The sequence below is a fragment of the Adiantum capillus-veneris genome, chromosome 24 (genome assembly GCF_014529385.1).
Source record: "Adiantum capillus-veneris isolate H3 chromosome 24, ASM1452938v2, whole genome shotgun sequence".
In the NCBI taxonomy this organism is placed as follows: domain Eukaryota; kingdom Viridiplantae; phylum Streptophyta; class Polypodiopsida; order Polypodiales; family Pteridaceae; genus Adiantum; species Adiantum capillus-veneris.
The window spans coordinates 91488630-91497629 of NC_140954.1; the positions used below are offsets into that span (position 1 = coordinate 91488630).

Sequence of the window (9000 nt, forward strand, 5' to 3'; positions counted from 1 at the left end):
ATAGGCCCATTACCTATCACAAGCAGGGGCAAAAGCTATATTTTGACTGCAGTGGACTATCTCTCTAGATGGGCAGAGGCTATAGCAGTAAAACAAATCACTGCAAAGGATGTGGCAAAATTTGTATATATGAAATATGCATCAAGATTGGGGTTCCACTGGAGCTACTTTCAGATAAGGGGCCAGGATTTAGAGCTAAATTGCTAGACTTCTTATGCATGAAGATGAAGATTAGGCACCAGCATACCACTCCTTATTATCCGCAGTGTAATGGCTTAAATGAAAGATTCAATGGTGAGTTGGTACAAATCCTTTCGAAAGTGACAGAGCACCAAGGAAAGAATTGGGATTTAGAATTGCCTAGTGCATTATGGGCTTACCGTACTTCGGTGAAGACAGGTAGAGGGTTTACTCCATTTCATCTAGTATATGGAAAGGAAGCACTATTGTCTGTGGAGGTAGAGTTACCGGCAGTAAAGATGCTAGAGAAGTTGCTTGGGTCGTCTAGTAATGCATTCAAAGAGAGGCTCTTACAGTTACAAGAGGTTCATCTGGATAGGATGAGTGCATTGGAACATTATGGGCAGATGCAGGATAAGGCTTTGGCAAAGATAAATGAAAAGGTCAAAAGTAAGGATATCAAGAAGCATGACTTGGTTTTGCGGTACAACAGTAAGCTGGACAACACCTTCCAAAAGACGTTTCAAATTAAGTGGGAAGGACCTTTCAAGGTAGTGGAGTGTTTTCCGAATGGTACATATCAGTTGGCTAACCTGGATGGGATTTTACATAAGTCAAGGATAAATGGATGGCGTCTTAAATTGTATCATGCCAGGTTAATGATGGTGGAGCAAGATGAGCTGTCTGTGGATCAAGCAGTGTTGGTGAAGGACGAGGAGACTTGTGACGCTGCGAGTCTCATATCGCTTTTTGTTGCTGCTGATCATGAATGATCTAGCAGGCTAGGGGATGGGCAAATTATGTCAGGAGTTTTTTGGAGCAAGGGATTGCGCATATGTACATACACATGCATGGTGCATCAAATAAGGAATTGCCCATTTTCCAGAGCCAGGTGGTTACGTGGGGCCCACATGTGTACGGGTAAGGCAGCATGTACATAGTGCATCGATTTTCACTATCACCAGTACCAGTGTGTTTTTTCTATAATAATGAGCAGTTGGTATCATGTAAAACTTCTCGAGGAAGCTATCCGCGGGCCGACGACATGAGGTAAGGAGGTGCATCAGATGGCATCTAGTGGCGTCAGGAGGTCGAATGGGGTCAATATTTGACGTGGATAAGTACGGACACGACGTGGGTGTTTTCTTGTGATAATTATGCAGAAAGGTCATCATGAGGACCATATTTTGGGGCCACTTCACGTGGTGGCAGGATGCATTATTGGAAAAATTTGAGTGCCAGGTGTGTGGATGGATGCAGCAGGGTGACAACTATGCACTGTGAGGCCAGTTTTTGGCCTGTTCGGGGTCCGCTTGAGGTCATCTAAAAGGCCAAGGGTGCCCAAGTAATAAAGCTAAGTGTGGGAACTGAAAAAACAGAGAGAAGACCAGAAAAAAAGTGGAGAACAGAGGAGGAACAGTCGCAACTGTGTTTTTGCTATTTTTGGTGCCTGTTTTGGCTGTAAACTGCTCATCCGGGGTCAGATTTGAGCACTTTGACATTGTAGACTGGGGTTTTGGGCCATTCCGGACGCGATGGTGCTGTCCATTTTGCCAAATTCCTCACATTTTTTCTGATGTTTTGGCTGTGTAAGTTTTCTGCTGTTTTGGCTGTGTAAGTTTCTCCTATGAGCGAAGCTTCCGCTCCAATGTGTGATTGTATCTGGATTATTTTACCCATATTGTGTGAGCTGTTTGCCCCATTGGTGTTGGCCCAAGCTCTATTGTATCTAAACATCATAAATTCTCCTCTTTTGAGCTGATTTTTTGGATGTGTGTGTGTCTCTCTCTTTGTGTGGAGTGGGTAAACGGATAGTCTCTCTCCTCTCGCTCCATTGGTGTGTTCCCTGTCTCGGCCAGATGGGTTGTGTAAGCCGAGTGGTGCCCCATAGTGTGTGTGTGTGTGTGTATCTTCCCAAGAGTGTGTGTCGGGTTGTTATAGAGGCGTTCTGTGTGTTTCCATCCTGCTCACAACGACTCCTCTCGAAGCATTAGAGAGAAAACACTTGGTGCTACAGAAATCTGACTGTCGTGAGAGTGCCGCAATTTTCAAAAGCAAAACTCACCATTCTTTCTTCACTTCCTCTGTCGGCACTCATTGACAGAATGCTTTGGTTGACAGCAGCGATGGCACTTCATAGACCTCCCACCTGATGCTCTCAATTTGTGGTTAGAACGAGCAACATGAGATGGGGAGCTTACCTCTTGAATAATGAAGACACTGCAGCCTGGCAGTAGTACTTCAATGAAGGCGGTTAATGCCTCTTTAGTCTCCTCCTCTTCCGTCCTCCAGTTAGAGAATTCCTTCAGCCATTCGTCCATGATTGATGAGGTGCATTGCTTTCAGCATTGTAAACTAAAGGTTTCTTAGAAGTCCTCCTTCGTGGGGGCACCAAATGATGGGAGCAAAGCGCGACACAAACCTTAACGGCCTCTAAAATACCATGAGCCGATGCACGCTGCAAGCCGATCACGGTAAATCGAACAGGGGGCATGACCTAGATTTGAGCGGCTAGGACGTAGACAACGGTGATTTGACATATCACGAATTCTACACACACACACACACACACACACACACACACACACACACACACAGAAAGAGAGAGAGAGAGAGAGAGAGAGAGAGAGAGAGAGAGAGAGAGAGAGAGAGAGGGAGGGAGGGAGGGAATAGAGAGAATAGACAGGTGATGAAAACCCTCGGGGTGGTGAGAGAGAATTATTCTCTTGCCATATTTACAGCAACCTTATTTCCGACGAGGTGGCACATCATGGTGATAGAGAGAGATAGTGAACCTACTTGGTGCGTTCTCTAGAGATGACTCATTCACATGAAAACCTTGCTAATCATGAGTGTGTGGATCGACCGTTGTAGTCAAGATGTGGACATAGCTTCATAATACAATTCCAAAGCAAATCACTACTCTAAGTCCCCTCTCTTGTGATGCAAGTGTTGCCAATCCTCCCACCAACATACTACCAAGTGCTGACCTCTCATGAACTTGCCCCCCCCCCCCCCCTGATAGTGACCTCTCAGGGCCTTTTTATAGGTGCTAGCTGCTTTAGATTAGGATAATCTGGTGTGATTAGGGTAATCTAATCAAGGGAGACAAAGCAAGGCGGTGGGCCCTGGGTGGTTGACCCTTGCTTTGTCTTGGGAGTTATTATAAGGAAAACCTCTAGGTGGTCCTTTGTGACCATCACGTAGAGAGATGAGAATTTACAAATTTGAGATTTTTTACAAGGTTTGGTTGGAAACTGGGAAAAAATGATAATAACCTATGGTTTTACTGAGAGGGCATCGTGGACGTGATGCCGGTGAATGGTAGCCTTGCTAGTGCGTCGATGTAGCGCGCTCATCACTTTCGGGGTCGGCCAGAGCATGCCTTCGGCACCTTTGCTTGTTTCGGTGTTGGCGACGCGTGCTTTGACCGCCTTCTTTCTTTTTTGTCAATGTCGTCGATATCCTTCGGTTTTTTTGTAATTTTTTTTGTGTGTGCGTATACGCGTGTGTGTATATGTATGTGAGTGCGCTCGTGGGTGCGTGTGTGTATACATGTGTGAGTGCGCGAGCGTGAGTGTGTATATATATGGATGTATGTATGTGCGTATTAGCATGCATGTGAACGAGGGGGGGTATATGGATTATGTATATATATATATATATATAATTTTCGACGAGGTTTACTGATATATATATATATATATATAATTTTTGGCGAGGTTTACTGCTGCAGAGAATCGGCGACGCAGAGCGTGAGTGAGAGAGTGTGTGTGAGGGCGCTATGTGTGTGTGTGTGTGTGTGTGTGTGTGTGTGTGTGTGTGTGTGTGTGTGTGTGTGTGTGTGTGTGTGTGTGTGTAGGGAGGGTGTGTGCGCGTGTGTGTGTGTGAGAGAGAGAGAGAGAGGGTGTGTGCATGTGTGTGTGTGAGAGAGAGAGAGAGAGCGCATAACGTGGCGCCTATGGGCAGGAGTGCGAGAGAGGGAGCATGGCCGCTTGTGCACAGTGCGAGAGAGAGAGAGAGAGAGAGAGAGAGAGAGAGAGAGAGAGAGAGAGAGTGAGAGAGAGAGAGAGAGAGAGAGAGAGAGAGAGAGAGAGAGAGAGAGAGAGAGAGAGAGAGAGAGAGAGAGAGAGAGAGAGAGAGAGAGAGAGAGTGAGGGTGGGGTGAGGTGGTGAGGTGGTGAGGGAGGGAGAGGGTGATGCGAGCGGGTGTGTGTGTGTGGATAAGAGAGAGAGGGAGCTCCTTATCTGTGCGCCTGTAAAGGCTTATCCGGGAGTGGCGGAGAGCGAGAGAGAGAGAGAGAGAGAGAGAGAGAGAGAGAGAGAGAGAGAGAGAGAGAGAGAGAGAGAGAGAGAGAGAGAGAGAGAGAGAGAGAGAGAGAGAGAGAGAGAGAGAGTGAGAACGTGAGTGAGGTGGGCTCGGGCTTGCATGGGCTGTGAGCACCCTGCCAGAGAGAGAGAGAGAGTTGATATTCGGGCCAACCTACCGGCTGACAGAGAGCGTGGGAAGGGGGGGGTGTGTTTTGGCAATGAAGTGGGGTAAGGGGGGTGTGTGGTGAGAGAGAGAGAGAGAGAGAGAGAGAGAGAGAGAGAGAGAGAGAGAGAGAGAGAGAGAGAGAGAGAGAGAGAGAGAGAGAGAGAGAGAGAGAGAGAGAGAATATTATCCCCCCTGTTTTGCATGGTAGCTCAAGGACGAGAGAAGGGGAGAGAGTCAATGGGGTGGGGAGAGAGGGAGAGGGAATAGTGGGCCAAGGAAATGGTAGGGTTGAGTGTGTGTGTGTGTGTGTGTGTGTGTGTGTGTGTGTGTGTGTGTGTGTGTGTGTGTGTGTGTGTGTGCATAGATAAGAGAGAGAGAGAGAGAGAGTTTCGGCTTCTTGTAGGCCGCGAGGGAGATAGAGAGGGAGGATGGCTGGGCCACCTGCGGCTTGTGACCGCCGACGAGAGGGCGGGAGAGTGAGTTGTCAGCGAGAAAAGGAGTGGCTGAGGGAGGGAGAGTGTGTGCCGAGAAGGGAGAGAGGGGAAGAGGGAGGTGCATAGGGAAAATGAGAGAGAGAGTGGGATATTTCCTTCCATGCCCGCGGGGACTTTTCTCAGAGAGAGGGGAAGAGAGTTGGATCAATGGAGGGAGAGATGGATTACGACGGCCTGCCAGGGGAATAAAACAAGAGGGAGAAAGAGGGAAGGGAGAGTGAAACCGAGGGCGGCCTGCTAGGCTAGAGCATGGATGAGTGAGGGCATGAGGTGATCAGGCTGGCCAAGTGAAGGGGGGGGCCATGTGACGAGGCCATGCCAGTAAAAGCTAGGGCCGTGAGGTTGACCAGGCATTGCCGAGCCTTCCGACGGTGTCGTCAAGTCTCTGACAGAGGAAAAATAACCTTTTTTCTTCTTTTTTTCATTGATTTCCAAAAATTGGCTATCAGTACCAAGCAAGGAGGAGTGGAAAGGGAGTAATCAGCAGATCAAACAACAAAGCAACCAATCTTCTCAATCCTATCGACAAGAAAATGCTCCAAGTAGCATGCAAGGAGTCAGGCAAATTTGGGTACCAAAAGCACAGCTTAAGAACAACCCGATTCAAATCTGGGTACCCAAAACATCATCGACAATACCAAAGACAGTTCCAAAGATCAAAACACAAAGAGGAGCATCTTCGAACAAGGAATCTTACATGAAATGGATTTGGAAGAAAAAGGAGCACTTATCTTCTCCACAAACTGCAAAAACGATCAAAGTCTCAAAAAACTCAACCACGCCATTCTGACCAAGACAAACCAAAATATCAATGGTGGCTAAAGCTCGACAGCAGACAATATTGATACCACCAACTCAAGCACTCAGCATGCTAAAGCATCATGATGGTACAATCAAGCAAAGAGCACACAAGCTACAAGAATTACTCTTTGGAAGACAGCATCAGAAAGCCTCGACATCAAAAATCCTTGAGTTAATTACTCAAGTCCCAACTCTTGCACAACATAATGGTTTGAACTGCATTGATCTTCAAAGCATGGTAGAGCCAACCAAGTCTATGCATAGACACGATTGTTCAACCCATGCACATAGTCGTCCTGGAGTATGCCATCTAGGAGAGGTGGAAGGGCACTAAGTAATTAAGGGCAATGTTTGAAGAGAGAGGAAAAAGTTGATGTTAACGTGTGATTTTTTGCAAAATACCTAATAATGCCCTTATAAATCATCAACGGGGGAATTCAACTGATAATATCTCCCGATATGTGTAAATAGTGTATATATTATCAAAAAATAGTCCTTTTTTGTTATTTTTCATCATTTTTCTTGATATTGAGACTTAAGAAATGGAGAAATCCAACAAAAAACAATCAAGATGTGTTTTCCAATGGATTTTCTTAATTATTGGGATTTTACTTTGCTTTTTTAGTGCATTTTGTTATTTTCTTTGATTTTTCCAATAAATAGGTCAAAAATCAATAATAAATAGCAAAGGAGCTCATATGGAAATAATGAAGATACGTTGATGATAAAAAAGAGAAGGCGGACAAGCACAAAAAATTTCAATCAAATTGGCAGATGGAAGCAGGAAGCCTAAATTAGGCGGCCAGCAGACCTACTTTTGCAGAGTTCTTGCAGAATGAGCTAGAGGAATCCGTTTAGGAAAATTTTTGAGTCTAATATAGATTTCATGGTCTAGTGGGACTAATAGAGGAATTTGGAGAAAAATGGTTCGGGAAGTCCGAGTATAGATACTCAAGGTAGGCTAAAATCACATCATTTCCACTTGTTGCCTTTGGAGAGAGAGCTTTTCGACCTTCTTCGTACGCATTTTTTGGAGTCCACAGCTGCCTGTTTTCAGTGTCGTCTCACACGAGACATGAGGGGTAAGTTCTATATCAATGATCCATTCTATACGACCGGTAGCTAGTCTAAACCCCTGGAAAAAACCCTAGAATCCGAGCAGTGCACGAAGACCTACGACCAAGAATCAACCATAGCGGCGTGTCAGCTCAACCAAATCATATGAGACTTGAACTGTAGCATGCCCCAACATAATAGAACACTTCTATATCAATAGTTGACCATTCGGCAAGGGTCGAGGGGGTCCCAAGTAGAAAAGGTAGGTTTTTGACAGATGCCAGAATTGGATTCTGACTCCACAGATAGCTTACATACGAGGTCTATACACAATGTATATGATTGGTTTCGTAGAATCAATCAAGCCAAGCCCTCAAAAAGCAGAAAACGTCTCGAAGGCTACAAAGCGTCAAATTTGACATATGAGGTCAAACTGACTCCAAATGGACCAAAAATGGATAAGTTGCTTCAGGACTATGTAGCAGACAAGCCCATAGCCTCAAAAGTGACTAATAAACTCTATAGGCCATGTAGTCATAAAAATTGGTGAATTCAGAGTCGACAAAGCAGGAAGTGATGCTAGCAAGACCAAATTTTATTAAATTCAATTTAGGACTTGTTTTAGGTGTATAGAATATGTTTAGGTCAAAATTTTCAAGTTTTGCAAGAAAAAGTTGACTTCTGTAAATAATCGTGATTATTTACTTTTGCAATGTTTTGGCTTGAAAATGGTATCATCACCTCACCTATCACTTGTACACACCTATTATATGCCAAATTTCAAGTATGAGCCAAAAGGATCAATTATAACTTGGAAAATTGCCAAAAAAAACACAAAGAAGTCCTTTCAAACCAATTTCTTAGTTATGAGCCACATTTTTTGATTCAAATCACTCATATCACATACACAGGGTCTACACCATGCCTAGAATCAGGTTGCACCAAAAAATGTTCATTTTGATGAAAAAGTTAATAATCGTCGCGATTATTTACTTTTTTGTCAAGATGGGAAAAAATTGCAACTTTGCCATCATGGGACGAAATTAAATAATGTCCTAAGCCCACTAACCAAGTTTGAACAAATTTGGAGCTCAAAATCTCAAAATTCCTTTACATCTATTGTTTCAGAGACCTAAAGCCTAAATTTGGCACCATTTTCACCCTATGCACCCAAATGAGCCCACACTTCACTCAAAGTATCTAATGGATATATACTTCAAGCCTATGGTGCCAAATTTGCAAAAAGTTAACAAAAATTACTCAGCTATAAATAATCATGATTATTTACTTTTGTTGTAATTTTTTGTTTAGACTTCATGATTTTGATCTTTACATGTTTTTATTCATCTATGCATGTTCAAAAATTGATTTGGAATCAAATTGGACTCAATTCAGACTGAAGGACAATTCAGAGAGGAATCTGTCAAATTTTCTAACTTTGACACTCTATTCACTTAGCAGGAGCCATGTAAGTTGCAGAGAAGTCCAAGAAGAGGGTCTATCAAAAGGAGAAGTTGCAAGAGCTACCACCATACCAACTAGACCCCAGTTCAATAAAGACGGCCAAAGCGACCTATCTGTCGAAAGAATAGCTTGAGGAGAATAACACAACGATTTTCAAGGTAGATTCAAAAGTGAAGAAGGACATCAGGTAGAACTACAACTTCTGCCAAAAGAGGTCTATGATATAGCAGCAAAGCCCGAGACAAAAGAGGCTAACAGAAGGCTTGGTCTCAGAGAGTTCTACGACCAAGAGCCATGTGGAGTGGATTTTCTGAAATCTTATGAGATCCTATCCACCATCAAGGAAGATGGAACAGCGGAGATCTCTAATCAGCAAGGGAACAAGGTTGAAGTGGTAATTACAAAAGAGATAGTGGCCAAAGCTCTGAAATTACCGACAGAAGGGATGACCATGAGAGCTAGAGATAGAAAGACGACAGGTACCTTTACCAAGGAAACCATTGTTGCAACATTTGCCGATCTTATTTAG

At 44.1% G+C, this 9000-nt stretch overlaps 1 pseudogene; it reads left to right on the forward strand.

The window, feature by feature from the left end:
• Positions 1-2736: 2736 nt before the first annotated feature.
• On the forward strand, positions 2737-4355 carry LOC147426756 (uncharacterized; annotated as a pseudogene).
• The last annotated feature ends 4645 nt before the right edge of the window (positions 4356-9000 follow it).